This window comes from Parus major, chromosome 5 (assembly GCF_001522545.3).
Source record: "Parus major isolate Abel chromosome 5, Parus_major1.1, whole genome shotgun sequence".
In the NCBI taxonomy this organism is placed as follows: domain Eukaryota; kingdom Metazoa; phylum Chordata; class Aves; order Passeriformes; family Paridae; genus Parus; species Parus major.
The window spans coordinates 32,963,897-32,991,214 of NC_031774.1; positions in this window are offsets into that span (position 1 = coordinate 32,963,897).

Below are 27,318 nucleotides of genomic sequence, written 5' to 3' on the forward strand. Positions count from 1 at the left end.
ATATAGAATAATATGCAAAAAAAAAAAAAATTCTATATGTGTCTATCTAATGTTTGAAAACAGATTTTTTTTTCCCAGTACTCTATTAAGCAACTTAAAAATAATTTCTCAAAACACTTGACACTTTGAGGAGATGTACAGCTTCAAGGACTTACAGTAGTTACCAGGATTTCATTCACAGCAAGGCCTGTCAACCCTGAAACAAGTGAGGCACTTCACCACTTTATTCTTGCTTTTCAGCTCTGAGCAGGTAATGAACAATTTCTTTACATATTTTGATTTGACATAAGGTTGAAAAATATATTTTAACAACTCATGAGGCTTACTTTACAAAAATGTATCACAAAGGCTTCCTACCTAAGGGTTTCTGAATTAGTTCTAACCTCTAGAAATACTTGCTAGCCACCTAATTCATCCCAATGTGATTATTTGTTTCTTTGGGACATTTCATGTTAGTAAGATATTTTTAAGACTTATTTCTACATGAGCACACATTTTTGGATGAAGATAGAAATGTCTAAACTGGTTCTTTTTGTCACAATAAGTTATCATCACAAAAGCACTTTAGGGAAAAATAAGTTCTAAGTAACACAGTCTAGGTTTGGGCTAAAATCAGCATGCTAATAAAAATCTCCAAACTGAGACTAATTAGACGTGAGTGGGATCATCCTTGCTTTGTGCAGAACCAAATTTTGATCCAGACTATGAAAAATCAATACCAGTTTTAGTTTTAGCCAGATGGACATTAGATGGATTAAATGGCTGAAAATATTCCCAGAAAAATTCTGAGGGGAGGGAATTAGGAGTTATCTTAATTTTTTCCTTCTAATTGTCACAACAAAAACTGAAATTATTTGTTCCAGCAACCATTCTCTCCCCAGGTCCTCTTTATTTCAGGAGAACACTGGAATGCTGTAAGTGTCAGGACAGATAACACCTTCACATGTATGCTGCTCGCTGACCTCAAACTACATGAATAAAAGGCCAAGAGAAACCATGGTGGAATAAGATGCAGTGTTTTAGTAAGGAATACATGTTTTATATTTTTTGGCATTATGCCACTCTGTTCAGAATTGAGGGATGGATTATTGTGGATTTGTTTTCTTTCAGGAATTAGGGCTGGCCTTGGCTTAGCTTCAGTACTGCAGAGGTATTAACTGCAATGCATTTCTGTCTTACAGCTTCATCCCATTTAGCCATTGTGACTTTGGAGTGACTTCCAAAGCAATCCAATCAGAATGAGTTGGCAGATTAATGTTAACTTTCATGTCAGGACTGAAGGCAATGCAAAATGAAAATGCTAAAAGAAGAGGCATTGCACCAGCCGTACAGTAGCTAAAAATAATACTGAACTGTCTCATGTGAGTTAATGAGCCTTTGTTTAATCTACAAATGGATAAAGCATTAGTAAACTGCCTGTGTATTAATGAATCTCAAATATTTAAATAAAATTGATACTATAGCCTCTGGACAGTCTTTTATTCATGTAAAATTTTGGATTATCATAGAAGTTTCCTTGGCAGACACTGAGTTTGTGAAAAATTTTTTATTGCAGTTCCTCAGTAACAATACTGCCAAGATTAGAAGAGATTCACTGTTTCACCTTTTGTCTGGGCAATGGTTCAAATTGTGCTTCTCTCCTTGCAAAAGAATTGGAATGGAGTATGTTGATATATATTTTAAGGATCAGAGGCCAAGGGGGGAGTTTGAAAAGTATAAATTACACACACTCCAATAGAATTTGAATATATATTCTAATCCAAACATCGAAGAGCAGTGATCAACATAGCTCTTTGGCAGGACTGTATTACAATTAATTAGAGCCTGTATTATCATATGTGACTCAAGTTTTTAATCAAATACATTCCCTTTAATCCAGTGGCTTAATTTCCATCGCAGTCTCATCAACACAATACACTAGCATTACAATACTGATCAGTACTAGCACAGTTTTTGTTTTCTCAGATCTGTAAACAAACTCCAAGAGTACTTAGTCATAATCATATAAAATTGTTTATTCTTCTTTCAACATCAAGGACATTTTTTTTTCACCATACCATTTTTTCAGTTTCATTGTTACCCATTTTCCTGTAAGTTAGAACACAATTTAAAAAAGCTAGTCTTTGTGTCCTTCTTTGTACAGGTTTAGTAACCCTTTGCTTCAACATGTAAATACACTTCTCTCGGTTATGTATTTGTTCCAAGATTCAAATATGCTGTTTTACTCACAGTAGAATAGAAATTTTGGTGTATAATTTTGCATGCCCTCTCATTTTCCTTGTTTTAAGTTGGGAAATGCATGACAGAAGAAAACTCTAATAACGAAAATGCCTAAATTGGAATTTGGACAAATTGGACAGATTACTGCTCTGATAATTTCTCATACCCATATACTCATGCAGATGCCTTCTCAAACATAAACTGACACATTAAACAGAAAATAAATTAGTAATAACATTTCTCTAGGACCTATCAGCTATATTAAATTTAGAGAAGCCCTTTGTATTCAAGTGGATGGACTGCAAGATAGGGCTTGGGAGAGCAATCTCCCCTCCACTGTAAGAGCAGACCAGGTTTGTGACCTCCCAAGGAAGAAGGATTTACAGAAACCTTTGGCACCCAGAGAGATGCATCCTAGAGTCTTGAGAGAACAGACTTGCCAAGTCACTCTCCAAGATATTTAAAATGTGATGGCAGTCAGGTGAAGTCCCAAGTGACTGGGAAAAGGGAAAAATTGTACCCATCTCATAGATAGGTAAAGAAGAGGAGGACCTTGGGAACAGCTGGCCTGTCAGCCTCACCTCTGTGCCTGGGAAAGTCAGGGAACAGATTCTCCTAGAAGCCATGCTAAGGCACTTGGAGGACAGGGAGGTGATTTGAGGCAACAAGCATGCCTTCACCCAGGGCAAGTCCTCCCTGACCAATGTAGTAACCCTCTATGACAGGGTGGCTCCATCAATGGGCAAGAAAAGGGCTATGTATCTATCATAGGTATGGATCTATTAATCTGTCTGAACTTCTGTAAGGCCTTTGAAACTGTCCCCCACAAAATCCCTCTGTCTAAATTGGAGAGGGAAGGATTTAATGGATGGACAGTGTGCTGGATGATGAATTGGTTGGACAGTCACAACCAGAGGGTAATGGTCAAACAATCAGTGTCCTGATGGACATCAGTAACAAGTGGTGTCCTCAGGGATCTGTACTGGGACCAGTGTTATTTCATGTCTTCATTAATGACAGAAGGATGACAGATGACACCTGCACAGCTTAATGATGCAGGTGTCACACTTAAAGGACAGGATTCCATCCAGAGGGACTAGATAAGTTCAGGAAGTGTGCCCATGGGATTCTCATGGATTTAACAAGCCCAAGTGCTGGTGCTGCACCTGGGTTGGGTCAGGGCAGCCCCCGGTACCAGCACAGGCTGGGGATGGACAGATCAGAGCAGCCCTGCCCAGCAGGACTTGGGGGTGCTGCTGGGTGAGAGGCTGGGCATGACCCAGCCATGGGCACTGCCAGCCCAGAGAGCCAAACGTGTCCTGGGCTGCATCCAGAGCAGCGTGGGCAGCAGGGCAGGGAGGGGATTCTGCCCCTCTGCTCTGCTCTGCTGAGACCCCTCCTGCAGTGCTGCACCAGCTCTGGGGTGCCAGCACAGCAAGGACATGGACCTGCTGGAGAGAGTCCAGAGGAGGGCCTTGAAGATGATCAGAGGGATGGAGAAACTCTCCTGTGAGGAAAGGCCTAGAGAACTGGGGTTGTTCAGCTTGGAAAAGAGGCTATGTAAAGCTCTTATTGCAGCCTTCTGGTACCTGAAGAAAACTTATAAGAGAGAGGGAGAGGGACTTTTCACAAGGGCCTGGAGTGACAGGATGAGAGGAAGTGACTTGAAATTTAAGAAGGGTAGGTTTAGAGCAGATAAGAAGTTTTTACAATGAATATGGTTAAACACAGGAACATGTTTCCCCAGAGAAGTTGTGGGTGCCTCAATCCTGGAAGTGTTTAAGACTTAGCTGGATGAGACCCTGAGCAACCTTCTCTAGTGAAAGGTGTCCCTGCCCATGGCAGGGAACTGGGACTAGGTGACCTTTAAGAGGTCCCTTCCAATACAAACTATCCTGTGATTATATAATAGGCACACTAGAAAACAGAAAGACCTCCCCATACTTACCACATGTAATGATTAAAATGAAAATAATCTAGGCTAACAATAATGTTAACAAAATGTCATCTGCAAATGATAGTGACTTTTTCTAGAAGGTCAAAATATAAAAAAATAAATTTATAAGTGCTGAATTAAAATTATTAAAAATAATAATAAAGAATATTAAAAATAAATTTATAATGTAAGACCAGTTAAATTTCAAGGAAAAAAGTCACTACATGCAGTTTTTTAAATATGAACTGTCAAATGTTTTTGCCCTACTTCCACTTTTGGCTGCTTTGATTCTTTTTTTTTTTTACAGAGTAGACCTGTTTTACTCTGGATGTGGTTGCTGTTAGCTATGGATTCACGTGGGATGTCAAGGTGGTGGATAGCTCCTCCTGCAGCATTTCGGCTGATGCCAGCAGAACTTGGACAGGCAGAGTGATGCAGTTCTTATATAACACCCCAGGGTTAAAAGCAGAGTTTCCTCCCATTTCCAGCAGCACTCAGCTTACTTTTCTTGTTCTGCACTGGCATAGAGTAATAGATATCAAACTTGACAATGCTGAAGTGCTGAATAATACCCACTTAATACTGATGAACCTCTAATCTTCTTAATCTTTAGGTAATTTAAGATGAGCTAAGCAATTGCATCTTTGGACTATTTCTCTGACATTTTTTCAGTTGCTTTTTCCTCTTCTGTAAATTTCTCAAGCTATGTATGATGGTGATATTTATTGTAAAACATTAACTTATTCAAATGTGATCCTTTATCGTATGTGTTCCCAACCAAGACGTCAGAATTATTGCCAGCCCTTGACACTGAAATTTTATTTGTTTAATGGAAATTGCTTATTGGAAAATTTTTATTTCCTCAACATAAAATAAAGAATAATGTATATAACATCCCCTATAAGCCAAGTATAAATTTGGAATTATGACTAGCAAATTCCCTAGATAAATCATTTGCTTGCTTCCAAGGTTTTTAATAGAGGATAACTGCTTCTGCTATTATCCTTTTGAATTTTGTAGGCATGTGCTGGTAGCACATGTTAACTGATTTACATGTGGATTTGTGTCATGTTCTGTCAGTAAAGGGACAGGTTTGCCAGTAAAAGTCAGCTACAGGCACCTCATGGGCCTTCTTACCTACATGGTTGTTCAATGCAAGGTGCCTATGATGTGGTTCCTATATAAGGGACTATTATCATAGAACATTTGGACATAAGACATATGTCCAATCATAAACATTTATGATTGGACTTGATGTTTATAAAGGTCTTTCCCAACCTAAATGTCTGGTTCTGTGATTATACTGAACTCAACCCTGGATGAAATATCAAGAACATTCATAACTCACAGTGTCATATTTCTGTCAACATTACATTTTTTCCAGGTCAAACACAATCACATTCTCTCTGAAATGATCCTGTTGTTTGGCAGATCCGTTTACACTGTAAGCAAGGAGCTTGCACTATGTCATTTAAATTATATAAAGGGAACAGAAAAAATAAAAGCATCCATTTATCTTCAACAATAGTATATGTTACGTATTCTTCCTATAGCCATAACTTCTTGAAGAAAATTAAATTTTGCAGAATTAACTCCCCCATGCTTTCAAAACCTGTTGTTTTCTGACCAGGTCAAAACAGGGTAAAACACTTTCCTCCTGAAGGCCTCTGAGCTAGCTCCAGGCTCACTCATATGGTTCTTCAGCACAAGGAAAAGTTATAGCTGTGACAGGGCTTTCAAATAACATCTGAAAACAATACAGTGGTACTTCACTTCTGTGTCCAGACTAACAGGCCAGATGTAAACCAGCTTGAGTAACATGGTTATGGCATGGCCCTAAGGTCAGCTACGTTACTTACAGGTCTGGGCTGCCAGCATCTCCCATGACAAAGTATGGACATATAAAAACCATTTTGTTTTCTTCAGGATGAAATCAAAAAGAAAATAATCTGTCAAACCCTAGGTCAGAACAAAACTCTCAAATTCTGCACCAAGAGAATTATGATATCTCCCATAAGAACTTTCAATTCATAATTTCATCTTGAAATCTATTTTGCTTATTCTACCTCACTGGGGACTTCAAAGCAGTATGATAATGCTAGTTCAGTTCTACAATATATATATATTATATAGAAACCAGAACAAACAAACCAACCAAAACCCAGTCTAATTTCTGGTCTGAAACTAAGCATATAGGTTCTGAAACATAATACATTTAAGAAATTATATGGTATTTAGAATGTTAAAGGTATAATGAAAAAAAATCAGCAATTCTTTTTATTATGAGAATATATTAGAGTTTAAATAAAATAATATTCTAAAGTGTTTTAAATACTGAAAACTGCTAAATAAAAAAACAATTCTAAAATAATATTTCCCCCAAATGTTGTTCAACCAAATTGACTAGTAATAGTCACACTTGAAAATACATTTGTCATTTGCTGTTATGGGTCAATGTTATGCAAATATCTTATTTGACTTCCAGTTATTCTGCTCAGCTTCATGGTCACTCACTTTCAGTTCATAACTTGGAAATCTGCAACAGAAATGATTATTGTTCTTGACTGTGGGTTTATCTTGCAGCTATGGAAATAAAATGTATATATTTTTTTTTCTGAAATTCATTTAAAATTAAAAAAAAATCTGCATATTCCCTAACACTTCTAAACTTAACAAAGTTATTTTAATTTCTTTATTTTTTATTTGCAACCCAATAGCTATTGATAGATATTATCCATTTATTCTATCCTGAAGTTTTCTCTGAAGTAACCATTTTAGATCACTAGCAAGTTAAATCTCAGACCAGGCTAATCCTTGATTTTATATTTTTACAGGTTATATAGTGGACTGGACTTTAACTGAATGCCTGTTGTCCAGACAATCCTGGCAACAGCTGATTTTCCAGGGTACATATATTTTCTCTATGGCATGTTAAGGACAACAGAATATTTTTTTTAATTTGCTATTCATGGTCACTCATAACAAACTCCTTTAATCATCTAATATTTTTCTTCATCCTCTTACAACTGTATTTTTACATTTTGCAGGTGTGCATGGGACACTGAATGGAAATGAAAGAAAATAATTGTCTGAAGGAACTTGTGGCTGAGGCTATGGGCTTGCAAACTGTTCTGGACCTGCTCAGATTCTCCCTGTGACAGTCCCAGAAACTGTGATGTCCCAAACCACATTTGATCCTGCATTGTTTAAAGCAGCAAGACTTTAGTATTGAATCAGGGTGGAACAGATCTCCCATCTGCTGCAGGGATTTGATTTATCACAGTGAAACAGCAACATAAACCTGAGAGCAGGCAGCACTGAGCTGAAAGTTCAGGCACGTGGAATACAGAGCAGCAAGAACTCCAGTTTCCAAGTTGTATTAACTTTACTAATGCTGATTGGTAGGTACTTGTTCTCTAGTGAAATTGTCAGTCCAGATTTAGGAATTTCTTGCACACAGAAAGTGTCAGGGTCCTATACCTGGGCAGGCATTAGGATAGTAAAAAGTCTCCCAAGACAAGTCTGTAGGAAAAACCAATGACGAAAAAGAAAAGGCTGCTGAGCAGCAACATTGCTAAAGTAGTCAGAATAAAGTTTGATCTGGATTATTAATCCTTGTTTCTAATGGCCTTTCTCTGATAAAAAAAAAGGCAGAAACTATGTTTCTCTTTTATACTGCATCCCAGTGAAAACATTCAGGTCTTTACTTAACTTGTGTGCCTGATTTGGAAAGCAGATCTCACACCTACCAAAAAATGATCCAGAAGTGAATTATTCAGAGATAAACTGATATCCTTTCCTCTGATAATAGGATATCTAAACTCTGAGTGAATTATTGTATGTATACATGTAAGGATGACTATGAGATTAATCCTGACAGAAAAGCAAAGTGGCAGGATGCCTAATTTGAGAATCTTCCATGCTCACATTTGCAGCTGCTTGGCATATTCAGGATGTGTTCAGGATTCCAGTATCCAGCATCAGAAACATGGGCATCTAGAAGAGTTCATTGTTGTATTTTGGTGATGGATGAATTCAGTGTCTTTCAGGTTAAGCAGCAGCTAAGCAGGGCTTTCTGAGGGTCTTACAGCTGGATTGAAGAACTAGAGTGGCAGCCCAAATTTAGAGAGCTAAAATGCTCTCTAAATTCCATTGCAAAGCTATGTGAGAGAGGTAGGGAGCTAATCTTGGGCAAGGATAGCTATTGCCAAAGGCTTGGGCCTAAGGAAAGCATGTGCCAATGTTTTGAGATACTGAGACTTTAGTTTGCTTATGCTCCTTGCTGCCTGTGGACTATGCTGAATTAATCACAATTATGTCTCTTGTACAGAAATACAATAAATTTCTTGTACAGAATTATAGAGATGTACTCACTGCCAGTCCAAAAGCTCTTCCAAGCTGCTCTGAATCTCCTCAATACTTAGTAGGTGCTTAGAGCTAAGGTGTTTGATCTTAGGTATCTTAAGTAGGTGTTATCTATATTCCCACAAATGGGAAATGTGGATACACACAATTTAATTTCTGAGCTTCTATACATCAACTTCTGCTTCCTGGTGTGTCCTTCCGGTCCTTTAATGTGTGTAGTAAGGTAACAATTAATCTGTTACCTATATAAAATATGGTACCTTTCTTTTTGTGACTTCTCTTATGTACTGCCTGAACACCACAGTCTAACTTCATATTTATTTGCTAAAATCTACTTCTGACTTACTCATCAAAGAAAACCAGGATGACAAGTAATATTATTCAAAAAATCCCCTTTTTTCTCCTGTGACTTAAATGCTTTCCTTTTGAGAACTTGTATATTAAATATTAATCCATGGAGAACATTCATCAATAAATTACACTTAGCTAGTAATTATAGAAATCAAATTTAATGGAAATATTCCCAGAAGTTTAGCTAAAATGTAATCTATAAGAAAATCTAATATAACTAGATAGATAGCAATAAAAATATAACTAATAAAGAGTAATTTCTTTGTGATACAGAGGTAGATTGGATAAAATAGCTACTATTCTTGGGAGCATATACTGATTTATAGGAACTCATTTTGTTTTAGCTTGCTAGTAACTTCATAATTCTTGGTATTATTTCACTGGATTTTTTTACTAATCTTTCTTCTGTTGTTGGGGTACAGATTTTTTCAACTCTTGAAATACTTTTGCTAGAGTGGGGGACTTTTCCTGTAAAAGAATATGATAACCCTTTACAGACCAGGCATGGATAGGTAGTAGATGTTTGTGCTGGTACATGTATGGCCAGTAAAACTCCCCTCCAAGGCTTGCTCAGACTAGGAGACACATCTGTAGATTATTTGCATGCAGATAGAACCACTCAGAAGAGGTGGAGGTTGCCATACGTGTTGCTGAAATCTATTTTCTGTTTGCAGATGCAGTATAAATGTGGTTGCCTTTTACCAAATTTCCTATAAGCTTTTGCTCCTGGTGCATAGCTGAAAAGTAGCTGTGCAGAAAAGGGCCTGGGGGGACACCAAGTTGAACTGGAGCCAGCACTGTGCCCTTGCAGCAAAGAAGGCAAATGTCATCCTGGGCTGCATTAGGAAGGTTGTTGCCAGCAGGCTGAGTGAGCTGCTCCTGTCCCTCTGCTCAGCACAGGGAGGCCACTTCCAGAGCATTGTGTCCAGTGTTGAGCTTCCCAGGAGAGAGAGAAATGGACATTCTGGAGAGGTGAGAGGAGATGGCTGAGGGACTGCAGCACCTCTCCTGTGAGGACAGGCTGAGGGAGGTGGCACTTTTCAGCCTGGAGAAGAGCAGGTGCAGGGGGACCAATGCACAGAAATGCCTGAAGGGATGCTGTAAAGAAGAGGGAGACAGACTCTTTTCAGCATCATGAACTGGCAGGACCAGAGGCAATGGCTACAAACTGAAATACAGGAGTGTGTGTCTGAACATCCAGAACTGCCAAGAACTGTCAGAGGTTGCTCAGAGAAGTTGTGAAGTCTCCAGTTTTGAAGACATTAAAAAGTCATTTGAACATGGTCTTGGGCAATCAGCCCTAGGTGAACCTGCCTGAGGAATCCTGTAGCTTTGCCATTCTGTGATTTTGTGAACTCACGGTACACCTGAAAAATTATTTTTCGTAAGATATGATGTATGTTGCACTGGGTTTACTCTGCACAGATAATTATGTGTAATTTAGCTTAATACATTGAAAATATTTATTATAGGATTCTGTATGAACATCTGAAATGTAGTACACAGGGACCTTTTTATTCAGACTATTCTCTTTTAGTGTGCCATTAAGATCTTTAAAAATTCTTGAAAGTTTGATTGAATGCTTAATTCCTATTTTTATTGTAATTTCACCATAAGTTAGCCTTCTAAAAACTCTTTTGACTTGTATATACTTGATACAAGCATAACTTAACCCTCTTTGGTGAGTTTTGAGATACACAGCAAGGGTACTGCTAAATCTGACCACAGACAGCAGTCATTAGTGAGAATTGTGATTATCTTTGTGATGGGACCATCCATCCATTAGTCATGGTGCAAATCTATTTACAAAATCAGGTGTAGATTAGAAGGAGGGTTTTCTTTAAAATTCTCCTGTGTAAATGACATAAAAATATATTACACTGTACTTGATAATGTAAATTGTAGCAAAGTATTGCTATTCTATATACTCCTGGATCAAGTGATCAATATTTTAGGATGAAAGATTAATGGATTTGTAATATTGTATTAAAAATCGAAAATTCATGACATTCAGGTCAATTCTGCCATGTTAAGAATAATTCTTACCACATGGATAATTTTTTATTGCTCTAAATGGTACTTGTTTTCTTGCTCAACAATACATCTGCTACAACTTCCTTGCAGGAGAAAAAGTGTAGAAATATCAAAAAGAGTATTTCTCCCCTTCATGCATGCCTGCAGTGTCTAATGGTATTGTAGTAGTAATTTCCTCAAAAGTGGCTCATTACCAGCAGTTAACAACCCCTTCCAGCAATTAACTAATTATCTTGCCTTTGACTATGGTGAAAGGAAATGGCTATCAAGGGCATTGTTTGCTCAATTAACCAAAAGCAGTAGACACTAATAATTGTAGAAGGAAATCCCTCCAAAATGCAGTAATTTTACTCAATTTTTCACAGGAGCTGTGCAGTCTGATATGTTAAATTAAAGAAATTCAGAGGAATTAACATGCAAGGGTATATGTGCATGCATGGTGTTGTTTGTTTGTTTTTCCAAACAAGTATTAGGACAAGAATATTTTTCTGTAAAATGCCAGTTCCCGTGCTCTGCCAAGGTTCAAGGTATTTTCAGAGCTCTAACTAAAGCAGCCATGAGCAGCTCTGGGATGGTCTTTGGTACCGTGGGAGCTGGATGCAGCCCAGGGCAGGTTGTGCTTGGCCAGCTGCCTTTCCCCAGAAGAGCTGCCATGGCTTCCTGCACGTGGGCGGAAGGATGGATGGATGGGGATGGATGCCTCCTACAGAGGGCACAGCAACACCTCCAGATGGCCCATGCAGAAAAGACAAGGCAAAGCTGGTTTCTCTCCCTAGTAAAAAGACTGCCCAGGACCTCTCAGGACAGTGTCTTTAGGCTTCAGCTACCCTGATTTGTGTAAGATTCGTAACAAAAAAACCCGAAAACCCCAACCAACTCACCACTATGCAAACAGTTACTGGCTAAAAGTTCTTCAGTGAAAGATGATATATTATGAATTTTTTTTTTTAATAAAAAGAGATGACTTTTATTCAAAAGACAGCTAACATAATTTATAATTTCTCATTTTCTTCAGAGGAAAAAATTATACTTATATCTCATAATGCTAAACCAGATTATCTAACAGGAACTGTGAGATGCACAAATTTACTGGTGAAACCCTACCTTTTCCCCCATGCTCTTAAATATTCTTGGCTTTTTCTGCTGGCCCAAGCTGACTCCACCTTTCTCAGATGACCAAAATGCCACTGGAAGGTGGGGTGCTTTTCTTCCCATTTTATTTCCCTGTAGAAAATAAGAATTGATACACTTGTAAATTAATCACAACTCTCAAAAAAAAAAAAAAAAAGCTGAAAATTACCACTGGCTTTTCTTTCCTCACTGTTAGTGGGAATGGGAAAAAAGCAACAAACTCTTCTTCCCTGACTCCTCTCATCCCCAGCTGTCACTATTTTCTGGCTAGGAACAAACACAGATTTTGGAAACCTGTATGTATGATAACTGCCAATATTTCTCTTCACTTTACAAATAATATAAACATAAATACATTAGAAATTCAGAATTCTGAGACCTTGTAAAAACTATCCCATGTAAAAATAATTCTCAATTATCTGAGAAAAAAAGTTAGATTTCTTTTTCACAAAGCAGTGTTTTTGACCTTTTTACATTATCATTTATCTTTCTTACTATTCATATAAACAACTCTACCTGCAGTTTTTAAATTCTTCATGTTTCTCATTATTTTGTCTAATCTCTTAGTTCTGCACAAACAGGATTTATTTTACCTTTTGTAGTGGGCAGATTTGGAAATATCCTTGTTGAAGGAAATATAAGGCATAAAATACGTGAAGGTGGAGATATTGTACTTTTAATTAATTTTATTAAAATCTTTTCACTAAAGAGTGAAATCTTCATCCATGTCTAATGATCTAATGCATTTTCACTTTCATGGAAATTCTTCAATTAATTCTAATGAGTAATTAAGTCTTCAAGGTTTATAGAAAAATTATGTCTTACACAGAACTGCACATTCTAAGGTGTTTACACCTGTAGTCAATTCTTCTGGTGGGTGGTGGATCATTTTTCTTGAATAATTTTTTTATTTATCATTATTAAATATGTGCAGCTGAGATCAATTTGTGAAAATGCATCATGTGAACCTGAATAACATTTCTGCCACCTACATAAGGACAGGCAAGTACTCCACACTGATAGATAGATAACCATAAAGACAGTTCAGTATCCCTGTTTTATCCTTTCTTTGGCTGTTTTGATTTGACTTGGAAATACAGGCAGCAACCCTAGTGTAGCAACAGATACATTAGAGGCTATTTGTCTACATAGCAGCAAAACTATGAACCTGTCAATGTAATAATTCATATTACGTTGCTTCCAACCTACCTAAATTTGGCATTTTTTAAAATCAATCTTTGTGAGCTGCTAACCTATTAAACAGATTAATCTTAACCTCAAGAGCTACTATAAATAACCCTGTAATAATCAACTGACAATAAAAATTAATATGCACAATATTTAAGAATCAACTGAATAAATACTATGCCTGAAAGACAACTCCTGCTCTTTAGTTTAACATTAGATTAAAAGGAGATGGATAATATAAATGTCCACATGTCTTAACATTCTGTATGTTCACCATTCTGTGACTCTCTTTTGACTTTGACCACATCTATCACTTCTTGAGACTTTGGAGAATTAAAGCAAGCTTAAGTCACCAAAAAGTATCCATGCAATTCCATGCTGTTGTGAGTTAGAAATCATGACAGTTCAGAAAATACAGTCTGGTATTGCTAGTGACCAAACATCTGCAGGCAAAATAAAATGATAATGTATTTCCCAAAGGTGGGAACAACTGCCCAGATCATTAGCAATGAGAATAATGAAAATTTGTCTTGAAAAATTACGTAACATTAATGGATAAAGCAGAAAACATTCCTTTATTATAAAATTTGCCCTCTAGAAGCTATTCCCTGTGTTGTCTTAAAGCCCTTAAAAAAATCTGTTCAAATTAACAGAAGATGAAAAAAATAAAATAAAGAATTATACAGTGCTGTACACTGTCTCTGGTACAACATGAATGAAGACTTCAGAGGACAAAATTGTACATTCCCTTGCAAAACTCTCAAATGACATATAAAGTATTAAACTTGAAATTTTCTACTGAAAAAAGATACACATGTAAAAATCAAAGCTCAAAAGAATGGAATAACTATCAAATTACAACAAAAATATTTTAAAGTAAATTATTTAGTTAAATCATTATAGTTATAAACTTAACTTAGAGCAAAGAAGTTTACAATTCACATAAAAGAAGGCCTATTCAAAGAATCCGAGAAGCTCCTGATTGACTCAATTGAACTCTTGTATAATTTGAAACAAAGGAAAAACCTCTCTGTCTACCCCCTCCTCTGTAATGCTATGTTGTCAGAAAAGACATTTTATCTGTGCTCTCCCCATTCTCTAATTGCAGCATCATGTTCCAGCTTAGCATAAAGATAGATGCAGTAGCACATCATGCCTAAAGTAATATGTCACTTACACAGCAGATGGAACCCAGTATCTCAGCCCAGTCTGGGAAAATGACCACAAAAGAAGTATTTTAGCCCGAAAGATCAACACAGTAAAACAACAGGAATTTTTATTCTTCCCAGTGTATTATTAGCAAGCTTACTTCTTGTTGAATAAAGAAAGCCCACTGCAGTAGAGCAGACATGTCACTTGAAAATGTTCAGTTGTATCACCCCAGCAACACTTAGAAAGGGCACATTGGTGATTAAGGTTTGAGGAATAGCTTTTTCCATTTTAAGGCAAATAATTCATCTGCTCATTCACCTGAAGAGTGCTGTTGTTTTTGCCTTCCTTGTAGGTTCTCTGGTATCTGTGATAGAGATTTTAAAAAGCATTTTGTTGGAGGCCTACCTTCCTTTCTGCTGCAGTCAAGGGTAAAAGTCCCCTTGATTTTCACTAGGAGCAAATAACTGTGAATTCTATATATAGTTTCTTCTTGCCATGGGCTTCTGATTTCTGACATCATCATAGATTTTTTAAATTTTTCTAAAAGAGCTACTTTTCTAATAATAATTAAAAAATATTTTCTCAGAAAGCCTGCATGATAGTTGCATTACTATTTCCAAATACAGAAGACATAACCTAAAGCATAACATAATTAATAATTATAATTAGTTTTGAAATATTAGCAGCATTAACTAGGCTAAGCCCTTCTTTTGGAGTTTCAATGGAACTGTATTTGCAGGGCTGCTAGAACGAAAAGAGAAAACATCTATGCCATTTTGTAGGATGCTTCAGAAGGGCAACAACCAGGCTTCACAGAAAATGGCTGATTTCTGCTATAAACAAAAAAGGCATTAGCATTGCATAATAGCTCCAGGGCTGGTTTCAGCTGCATTATGTCACATAAGGATGAATGTGAGAATTGCAAGGTGATCTGGGGTGAAAAGCACAGTATGTTTCCTAAACTAGAAACAGTCAAAACCTATTGATGCATCCAAATAACACTTACTTTCAAAACCATTCAGAAAATCAACATATCTCCTTAAAAGCCTTCATAAATGTTTAACACCTTGGCACAAGAATACCTATGCCCTTAGTACAAAAGATTTTGTCTGGATTACTGACCCATTATTCTTACCGAAGTATATTTTTCTGTCTAAATCTGTGGCACCCTTGGTGCTTGCCCTTGTGTGCAGATGAAAGGCGTCCTTTGACACTCAGTGCTGGCAATATTTGTCACTGCTGTGGCTCTGGCTTCAGGCTCTCAGATAGTCATGAGACAATCTGAGGGAGTAGCCAGAGGTTTGAAGTTAACAAAAAGTGACTGAGTTTGTATTGAGGACTGTTATGTTAAATAAGGTTAGGTCATCTGGTTTAAGCAAGCACACTATAAAGAATGTTGTTTTTACAGTATTTTTCATCAAAGTAGGTAGGTTAATGCCTTATTGTGTCACTCTGTTCCTTAAGTCAAAGAGAAGTGTTTGTGAGAGATCGGAGTTTCCATTTGGCACCTTTTTTTAAACTTATTTTTCTTGTCTTAGAAAAATTCTTTTTTAACTGCAGGAGAAAACTAAATGTGTACACTGACACTGAAAGCTATACAATGTTTTATAAATACCAAGAGAATGTATAGAAACACAAAATACTTGGCAAATTACTTGAGCAATCACTTTTGCAGAACCATAGTTGTGTACCAAGGCTTAGAGACAGCCAGAATTTGTTGAATAATTTTTAAATAAAATTTTACTAGTGAATATTAGATTGGGAAAAAGGCAGGCCTACACTGCAGCAATATTATATTGCTTTTAAGTGACCTTAAGAAGAAGAATTTGCAAAGAAATGTCGTATTATTTTTGCTGTGAAGCTACAAGCAAAGATCTGTCTTCTTGGAGGCAGAGACTATCAACTGTGTGACAGACTGGGAGATTATCTCAGAAAGAGAACTTTGATAGCTGCTCACTACTGAATGCAAGGCTGAAAAAAAAAGGAAGAAGGGCTGTTGCCTCAAGATCAGCTAGATGGGTTCCAGGTACAAGTAGCTAGCACCAGTTCTGTGTTTTGTGCTTGGACTTCTTTTGATTGCTACCTTGAAAATATTTAGTGTGAATGTTTTTTTGTATGAACAGACAATAATTTATAAGCAGCATCACCTACCAGGCACCTCCTCAGTAACAGTCAGCTGATACATTTCAGGAGCAGCTAATTCTGACCAAAACAATCAAGTCTTCATGTTCCTGCAACAAAGGAAATCCAACAGATAGGAGAAAACGCAGGTGCAAACCCTTAGACAAGTGTACCATGTGGTCAGCCATACAATGAATGGCAGACACAAGAGCAGCCCTTTTCACCGTGCCATTTATGGCTTTATGAATGGATGCATGTTCATCTTGTGACAGTTTATCAGTGGGACCTCTTACCACATATTTAATATAGCAAATCTGCATACCTAGGATCTTTGTGTATTTTTTAATTTTCTTTTTCTTTATTCTTGAAATCTTTTCTACCTTGGTAAATTTTCTTTGAAAAAATCTATTTTCAACTTTTCTCTGCTTATATGTTTCTGTAGTTTTTCTGCACTAAGGTACATTCCAGCACTTAAAGTTTCCTTTACTTTATTTGTCTACTTCTTTCCCCACCCCCCTCAAATACTGCATTGTAAACCTTACACAGATGGTTTCTGATTAATCAGAATGCTAAATTAATATCACCTACTTAACATTTTGCTAGGGCACAATAGATGGATAAATATGTTACTGTCTGATACCAAAAGCATGGTCTACAAGTCACTTTAAGTTAATGGGAAGAAAAAAAAAAACGAGAGAAGAAAAAAAATGGAACCTTCAATTTTAATGCAAAAAAAAAAATTCTTGATTCTTTGTGTTGTCTGGTGCAAAATGTGTAATTCCTTATTAGACATCACTGACCTAAGAGAATGTTTAATGCTAAAGTATTAGAGAAATAAAACTGAGATTGGATAAAAGTGTCTTTGAGATGACTTTCCATGAACTTCCCACTGAAGTGCTAAACATTTTATGCTGCAATTTGTTCTCATGTGTACGATTGCATTTTGTTAATTGTCAGTGTGTAGGTTAACTTGCACTCACCTCCTAGTTCCCTGTAGTGGCATGCTAAATAATTTTTTCACAGCATGACACCACTTCATGTCAGCTCGCTGATGTCCAGCACTGGGGGCAGAGAACCAGACACACAGTCCAAGAGGAGCTGGGTTTAACCAAGTTAAGCCTGTCTTGTTTCAGGGCTTTCTCTAGCACAAGGACTGCAGCTACCCTTGTTGAAATATGTGTGAAGAAGGGTAAAGTATGAATTAACAGTAAAATTTTATACATTTTAGGCTAGAGATCAGGAATGAAAGTTTAATTCTACAATAGATTCTAAGTGTATCTTAGGTGCAGTATTTAGAAGCATATCTTGAAAGAATTTAGCGCTACCATGTATAAATAAAATTTTTTTGTTCCTGAATCTTCTGAGCTTCTTCTGCCACTTTCAGTAGTCTGACAAATGCCTTGTGTGAATCTATTACTACTTATGGACTACTTATGAGCTACTGCTTTGAATGAAGGCTATTCATAACCTTATGCTACCTACTTACTACCTGTCTCACCTCCACATGGGTCCCCAAGTTCATCAGTTTCCCAGCTTGGTTGTGGTAAGACTTACAATGAAGATATTTTCAGGGAAGCATGATTGTGTAAGCCTATGCTTATAACTGCCAGCTTAACTTGTAACTTAAGAACTGCCAGTGTCCTTGTGACCAGAAATATGTTTTGTAAATTTGCTCAACAGAGACATGCCTGTTTAAAAATGCTTGCCATGCCTTGGATGTGGTACATACAATTCACTAGTCCTATATTTTATTTTTTCACATTAGTTATTTAACAGCAGCCTCTGTGGCAATAAAAGGAATTATCATTCCATAACACTAGGTACTGTGATTTTTAGCAGCTGTCCAAACATCTGATCTTCAAAATAGGTGGCAGATTAGTGCAACACATTTAACACAAGTTGTACCCACAACAATACTTGGAAGAAGTATGTTCACGGACAAATTCTAGCACAAAATGAGAGAAGTGAGAATGAAAATCCTTGTGGAAATCCCACATCTCTTGGAAAAAAGCCCATTCACTGACAAGCATGAAGGCCTTTGAATCCATGCTATTCTACCTGCCATTCTTTGCAAATGGCCAGTAACTAATGGTCAAATTTGATGACATAACTGGTAAATTAGAAGGGGTAGGAAATGCTAAAAACCACAGCATCTCATTAATGATGGAGTAGTAGTCTAGTAGTAGTAGTAGACTAGTAGTCTAGTACACTTGTTTACTGTTTTTGACATCTTACTTTTTCTACAGATATATATTAGGTGTGGCTCTGAAGCTTTCAGAAGGAATAGGAAAGGAAGGAGAGGTAGAGAAGGTTTGTTCAGGGGTTTGGTTGTCTAGAACCTGATGACAGTGCTGACAGGCTTGAGTGTTTATGAGTAAGAATCAGGGGGATGGCCAACAAAGCAAATGTCCTGGTGGGAGTCTGTTACAAGAAAATAAACTCACACAGATTGTCAAAATAAAAAGAAATTAAACACAAATTTCCCCACAATTTTCCTGAAGAAATAGAATGGGTGTATGGGTTTTAAACCATACAATTATGAGCAGTTAAGCATTTGAAATTTTGGAACCCTGTATAAAATATACAGCTCTTGAGAGGAAGGGTTCAGAAGAAGTACAAAATATCAGTTAAAACCATAGATTGGTGAAGTATTACCTATTTCAATGATTTACACTATCAGAAAACAAGACTAGAAAGATTTTTTCAGAACAGCTGATATTCAGATTATACTGGCAGAATAGGAATGAAAGGAAACAGCTACTCAGCAGTAATATTCCTTACTGCAGACGCCTTTCTGCATCATCTGTGGAACTGTTATCAGATATCCTGTGTCAGCAGGGACCTGAGGGAATGGGATGAAGCTGTGTCAGGGGAGGTTCAGCTTAGATGTTAGAAAAGGTTTTTCATTGAGAGGACGATTGGGTGCTGGAGCAGGCTCCCCACAGAAGTGGTCACAGCACCAAGCATTTGGACAATGCTCTCAGGCATGATGGTTTGATTCTTGGGGTTGTCCTGTGCAGAGCCAGAAGCTGGACTTTAATTGATCCCAGTGGGTCCCTTCCAGCTCAGGATATTCTGTGATTCTTTTCAGATGGATAAAAACATCCCAGAAGATAAAGTAATATCGGCTATGTCTAGGTACAACAAATGACATCTGCCAATACCTTCTATGCACTTTTAGAGTTTATTCAGAAAGGTCTCAGTATGGAGAGTCCTGATCAAATGTATCCTGTGCCTGTGGATGGGAAAAAACAATAAGCTGACCTTTATAAAAAAAACAAACAAATTTGCCAATTTGAAAGTTGAATTACTTCTTTAATGCAATAGTGGGAAGTATTGAGAAATTTCCCAGAGGTGGGAGTAACTCAGCAAAACAGAGAAGCTTTAAAATTTAAAATTTAAAATTAAATTTAAAATTTAAAAGTCACATTCTTATCAAAGTTCTTCTTGTATCAGAAGGGGTGACCTTGCTCTCTGCATTAATTTCCTATTGATGTATGAGCATTGGAGTAAAAGTAGAAGGTGGGTCCTACCTATTACCTGTTGAGCCTCTGAGTTAAGGCAAATGCTTAAGAGATGATGCTGGGAAGATGGAGATGTATTTTGAGCCAACATATGCTTTTGGTTTGTCCAAATGCAGCAAAGGAATGAAGCCTGTCTCTCTCAATTTCAAGAGTTGGATAATAAATTGACACTTCATGGAAACATGGAAAATAAACATGCTAGGAAGAAGGCAGATCAATCAGTCTCTGTATCTACCATGGGCCAAGTAATCCATGATTTATTTACCTTTCTAACTGCCAGGCCCTTTTAAAAGGCAATCTTTTCAATGCAGCAAGTGAAAATGCCTTAAGTCTCCCAAGTCACCTGGAAAAGCTAGTTTATATCTGCTGTAGTTGCCAGGCAACCATCACAATCTCCCAGTTACTAAAAATTGTCTGACTGGAGTTGACCTTACTTTTATGCTGTGGTTACCCCTACAGCCTTCCCCAAAATAACAAAATTCTGTCAATCTGCCAGAAACAAATTTCTGTCATTACACTGAAATTTTGCAGCCCATTACTCCATAATAAGAACTACTGCCTTTAGCTGTCCCAACAGGATAAGCTGCTACAGCAATTGATTTATTTCTGTTAGGAACAAGGTTTTTGTCTTTAACACATTTCTGTCTTAATTTTTTTAAAATTTATATTCATATTGATCTTAAGCATTTATATCTGGGGACTTATTCTTCAGTCCTAGTCAAAATCACAATTAGATCAGATAGGAATGCAGCCTATTTTTAAGAATGTAGTATGTGGCCTTCGTGGCCTTACAGCAACAAAAAGCTTGTCAATAGTTACAGTATGTCAGTGTCCATAAAGAGATCAATATCAGGGCAGGATCAATAAGCAAGAAATTCCATGTAAATTAAATCACATTAGCTTTTAAATTGTTTAGTATTCATTACTTATACTGCAAAAGAGGCAGGAAAATGAAATTGCTTTACAAAAATGTCATGGTTTAACCCCAGATGTCAACTAAGGACCACACAGACCCTTGCTCACTCCTTCTGCCTCTCAGTGGGATGGGGTGGAGAATCAGAAAAAGGTAAAAACTTTGGTTTGGTATAAGAGCAAACTAATAATATAAATAAAGTTAATAATAACAATAGTAACAACTGCAGTGAAATTGAGAAGGAGAGAGAGGAGACAAGTGATGCATTGTACAATTTCTCACCACTTAGTGACCAATGCCCAGTCTGAGCAGTAATTGGCCTTTTCCAACCAAGTGTCGCTCCCCCCTCCCCAGTTTATACACTGGGCATGACAATCCGTGGTGTGGAATATCCCTTTGGCTAGTTCCAGTCAGATGTCCTGGTTATGACTCCTCACAGCTTCTTGTGCAGCTCCTCACTGGCAGAGCACAGGAAACTAAAAGTCCTGAAAGTCCTTGACCTAAGGGTAAGCATTACTTAACAACAGCTAGAACATCAGTGTGTTATCAACATTGTTCTCATACTTAATCCAAAACACAGCACTGTACCAGCTATTGGGAAGAAAATCAAATCTATCCCAGCTGAAACCAGAACAGAAAAGCAGATATTTATCATCTCTATACTGCAAGCAGGGGACATTAAAAAAGAGGGGTTAAGGATTCCTAAAGACAAAGTAGTCAGCCTAAATTCCAGTGATATTTCATCTTCCTAATTTAATGACATCTGAAATTCTTAGAGAAGCCATCCAGAAAGAAACCAATATTAACCAGTGATTTACCAGGGTAATGCTTAATTTACCTATCTACCCAACTTAAATGGATGTGTTCGGATCAAGCTACATTTTCTCTTCTGTCCGTGGGGAAAGTTCCCAAGGAAGGTTCATCCCATCTGAATGATATATTTATGTCTGTGTTGCCAAAAGAGAAATGCAATCTAGATGAAAAACTTAAAACAGATACTTAACTTCTAGACAACTGAGGTTCAATGAGATAAATTGCTCACTCATAGGTAGTCAATGCAAAGCAATGTGCAGATGGACTTTAAGGTCACATTGCAATTATGTGTGACAAAGATAGAACTATTCTGATCTCATTTGATCCAGCTCTGTGATTTATTCCATGAATCTACCCTTTTGTAGATATTTTTCATGTGCTGAAAATATTTTTTTCAGCACTTTAAAAAACTTTTAAATCTAAAAAGATTAGAGTAACTTACTGTTTCTTTCCAGATAGATTTAATTTATGTTCTGCAACCTCAACATCTTAGCCTAGAATGAGATACAATCATGTTATAACAATATGACTCATACTTAGCCTACCTTTAAAAAAAGTGCAAGGGTTGCCAAGTAAAATGATAATATAAAAGTGTTAAGTATAAGAAAGTTGTAAGGACCTCTGACAAAGAACACGATTCAGGATCCTTCTTGACAAAATACCAATTTACTTTCTATATCACTCAAAAAGAAATTAGACTTAAAGAAGATATAAGCATAATTTTCTTCTACTTTACAGCTAATTTGGCTTCAGACAAGTAATATTTTATATTAAATGCAATGTAACATAACTTTGCATTTCATTTTTCATGGTGACATATATAATACTGCCAGTGAAGTTGATAACAAAACTAATTCAGTAATGTATAATGTTTTCACTTGTTTACCATTAAAAAATTAATGTGAAATAATATCTTGAAAGTGATTTGTATATGCTTCATAAAAAATTTCTGCATGTATCCTTTATATATCAAATTGAATTATTGAAGTCTTCAGGGAATCAAGGTTACTGTAATAGTCTTACAGTCTGCACATGTGAAATTCTGATTGACGTGCTACCTTGGTAAGAACTTATCTAATATTTCAGCTGTATTTCTCCTAAATCTTATCCTGAGGACAGACTTGGCAATGATGTCTAAGGTAGCACAAATCAAGGAGTTTCACAAAAGCTTTGAGCATGAGCAGTTATGCAAAAGAGACTCTGACTGCCCTTCATACTTGTTTTCAACCCTATGTTGTTTTATTCCTTATCACCACAATAATTGTTCGTGGAGCTGCATAACAAATGTACAGTGCAAGTGTAGCCTGCAGAAACCATTCAGTTAGCTAGTCTTGTGCAGAATTAATTTTAAACCAGGTCAGTTCTGCCACCCCGATTTTAGAGTAAAAGTCCTATTAATGGGGCATAGGTCACTGGGATGGGGAAGGGAGATAAAATGGGAAGGAAGGGTACAGAAACAGGCATGAACATCTGGGTCCACTTCCATGTTTGAATATATTGATTTTTGGGGAGTTAATGTTCATGGAAAGATCATCTCAGGCACTTCCGCAGGAGAACTGTAGAAGAGTTAAGATAGCATGTTTAGTGCTATCAGTTAATTTTCCTTCAAGCCAACTAATTTTTACGTAGTTTATACTAATCCAGTAAAAGCAATATGAGCAGCCAGTGACTAAGCAATCTTACTCAATGTTTAAGCTTAGCAGATTTAGAGAGACCTACATTATTTTTACATATCAAACCATATCTTGCTTAAATGGCAGCTGCTGTTTGTTATATCTGAGTGCTTTCAATGAAGATATCAGCAGGGCAAGCAACTAATGCATCTAGTGAAACTGTGCACTCAAAGATGAATGGTGTCTGGAAGTAGGACAACAGCAGAATGTAAGCAGATATGCTAGAGGATATAATGTCAGTGGCTGGAAGCTATTTGGATAGCAAATGCTGCAAGTTTTATGAATGGCTGTCAGGAGCCAATCGTATAAAATAAGCCTTACATAAGCCAAAGAGCAGCTTAGGAATAGACTTGTAAAATAGTTTGTGCTCCCTCCTTTAGGATCATATGGCAGATTTAGGTCTAGGTCTGAATCTATATGGGATTGATCTTGGTAGAGGAGTACAGAATCTGCCTGAATTAATTTTTAACCTCAGAACAACATACCTTTCAGAGAAAAAAGTAATTACATTAATGAATATAATGATAGAGAGGACACCTTAACATGTCTTTCCAGTAGCTAGTTGTTCACATCTCTAAAAATGCAAATAAACCTACTCTGAAAAAATCTGTTTTCAACTTCCAGTCTCTGGATCCTTTCATAGATTTCTAGACTAGCCTGAGAACACATTCTGTACCAGCTGTTTAGCCCCTTTGAGCAAATCATCCTCTAACATTCTTAGAGTTAGTGTGAACAGGTATCTCCTAGAACATTTTCTGCTGGGAATGTTTTTCTGCTCTTTTTATCTTAGCTGTGGCAAAAGCCCTCTTTGGACATCAAGAAAGTAGATATGGCAGAGTACTGATGTCAGCAAAATGTCTTCAGAATGAACACTTGTGGCTTTGGCTGCTTACTTTTGCTCTGCAGAAAAATTACTTGAATAGTGAATTTCAAAGAGCCCAAATCATAATTTTTCATCAAAACTCTCTATCTTAAACACTACAGAAATCAGTTTAAGACCAAAACTTTCAAGAACCGCAGATGCCAAAATATTTTCTTAGAAATATTAGCGTTCCATCCAAGAATTATAAATCATTTTACTAGCAATCACACCCAATTTAGTCATACATGAACTAAGTATTCACTTGCCTAAAGTCATAGCACAGCTCAGGAACTGATCTGGAAATAGGAGCAAACCTTCTCTTTAAATAACTATCAGAGGCTGCAGCAAGGTTTTTCTATATTGTGGTTTAGTTTACCTATTTAAACCACAAGAGAAATTTTTAAAAGCTGATCTCTCATTTAAATATTGAAATCATGATTTTAATGGGTATGGGTACACACAAATGATGACATCTAAAAACCAAGACATGCAGTAGAAAGATTTAGAACTAATTGTTCAACCATCCCTTCAATGCAAGAGTTTTGGGGGTGAGGAGGGAGGTTCCCTCTGCCATGATTTTTGTCAGTTCTAAATACACAAGAATTTTGGAGTGACTGCTGAAATCTTATTTCAATCTTATTTCTATTTTCTTTATGTCTAAGGATGTTTGGCCAAATGTGATTTCATTACCAGGCCAAAGAAGTCTAACACTAGTGAATGAATAAATGCATACTTGTGGACATCCCTTGTCCTAATTTCATGAAATTGTGAGTTTGCCCAGCACTGCTCATATGCACCAATAGTGCCCTCTGCAGTGTTATAATATAGTTATATGCAGGTGGCAGAGCACTGAATGTTAAGGAGCCAAAGTGTGAGAAGAATCTGTAATACAGCAACCAGAAGTATTTATTTGATCCTCATCGACTTAAAAATCAACAGTGTGATGCAATATGATTGCAGTTTGAATTAAGGTGTAAGCTGCTGTGATGACATCAGCTGTCAAAATAAATTAGAAGGCTGATGCTACACTATGATGATAGCATGACATTTTTAGGAGTGCACGTGGCTAAAGTGATTCAGCACCCAGTGGTGACCTTTGAGGGCCCATTCAAGCTATTAATGTTCTTGGGTTTGTGACAGTGTTATTCTTACTCTCTGTTTTGAGCTCTGTCATCATCTCAGCTATTGATTTAATTTACTCCACTGGCTTTATCCTGCTTAACCACAGTAATCCCAAACCTGCTCACTCCCACATTCTTTTCTTCCATTCCTAATAAAGTTTTTTGCTTACTATTCGTCCTGCTGTTTGTTTCTCACCAAAATCCTAAAACTCATTTTCACACCTTTTCACTATCAGCAACAGAGAATGATGCAAGACCCCATAAATTCCAGGCTTATCCCCAAGATGTCAAGGATAAGAAGCAGGACATCTGCTCTGGCAGCAGCTCACATTGGTAGACTGCTTTTCATTGCACTACTCCTTGTTGGCTTCAGATTTTGCTTCCAGGATCATCTTGTGTCATCTCTTCTCCAGGAAATTGTCTTAATCTAGGCTGGGAACGGGGGATGCAGAGAGCTAACATGTCAGTTCCATACAGCTAGATTTGAGTTTGTAGGCTTCTGTGTTTTAATTTTTTTTTCAAACACCTATGGGTTTGGTATACCACCTATGGTATGTTTTTACATATGCTTCTCATTTGCAATAACTGAGGAGAAATGTCTTACATAGACCTGTTTGGCTAATAAAATTACAAGAGAAGTTTCCAGGTTGGAGAAGGCTGTGTAGAATATGAGAGATCATACATGAGTGCTCAAAGGAGAAGACTAGGAAGGTGTTCTGCATGGGAGGGTAAATAAGAGGACTTTACAATGAAATAACTTACTTATCAAGATCGTTTGCATACTCTTACATAGAGCTATTTTGAGGTCTTGGACATCAAAATAACTTGTTTAGTACTATTGCATTTTAGGTAAACCATAGTATCAAAATCTTGAAATGTTTTTTCACTTCTATTTATCTACAGGATAAATAGATAGTAATCTGGGAAGTAGCAATTTTAAAGTGGTTTAAATTTCTGAGTTTGTTTAGAAATAAACCAACAAAGTTATGCTTTTGGTCTAGCTGATTGTATGATAGAGATCAGGAGTAAAATGCACATAAATATTTGACAGATTATCCAGAATAATCTAAGAATAATGTTACATGAAAGAAATAAAAAGGCAGAATTCCCCCCTTGTCAGCTGGTGGAAAACACCTAAGACTGGATGGGGAACAGACACTCAGAGTGAGAAAGTAACAAGTATGAAGATGGCAGCCTTAGACATACTTTCCTGACTCCCTAAATTTACCAGTAAAACTCAGTAAAATGCCATAAAGCCAGGGCTTTGAAGGGGGCAAAGGTCACTCAAGCATTTTTAACACTTGAAATAAACAAAACTGCATAATGCCTCAGGAGAAAGCAGCATTTCTAGAATGGCATGAGGCTAATCAAAATAATGTATTTGCCCTAAAAAGAGCTGGCACATTATTGCCAGCAGGATGAAAATTTGTGAAACATGCTTGGATTCTCTTAAAAAAAAAATTAAAATCATAGACATGACTGGCATTGAATGCAGGAGACTGAGTTGGATGTTTTGTTTGTGTAAGAGGTTTTGTTTGTACAATACTTTCACACATGGCTGAATCTTGATGGCCCTATCCAGGCTTAAAATTCAACTCTCACTCAGAGGTCACCTCCCACAGGACAGTATCCTGCAGCTACCAGTCAGTTTGCAATGAGAATAACTTGTAATAAATACAAGTATTTGGAACATTTCAGTAGATTGGGAATTTAAAGAAAACTTTGGCTTTCTGGATACATGGCTTTAGACTTTAACAACCATTTTAATAATTTTAATAATCTCTGTTCAAGTGAAATCTGTTCAGCTCAATTTTTCTCCCTGTTTAGGACAGATTTTTTAAAAAAGCACTTTGTAAGACCATGAAGAGAAGGCCCTGAGAAAATGGAGAACTTTGGTTTCTAGCCAAGACAGCT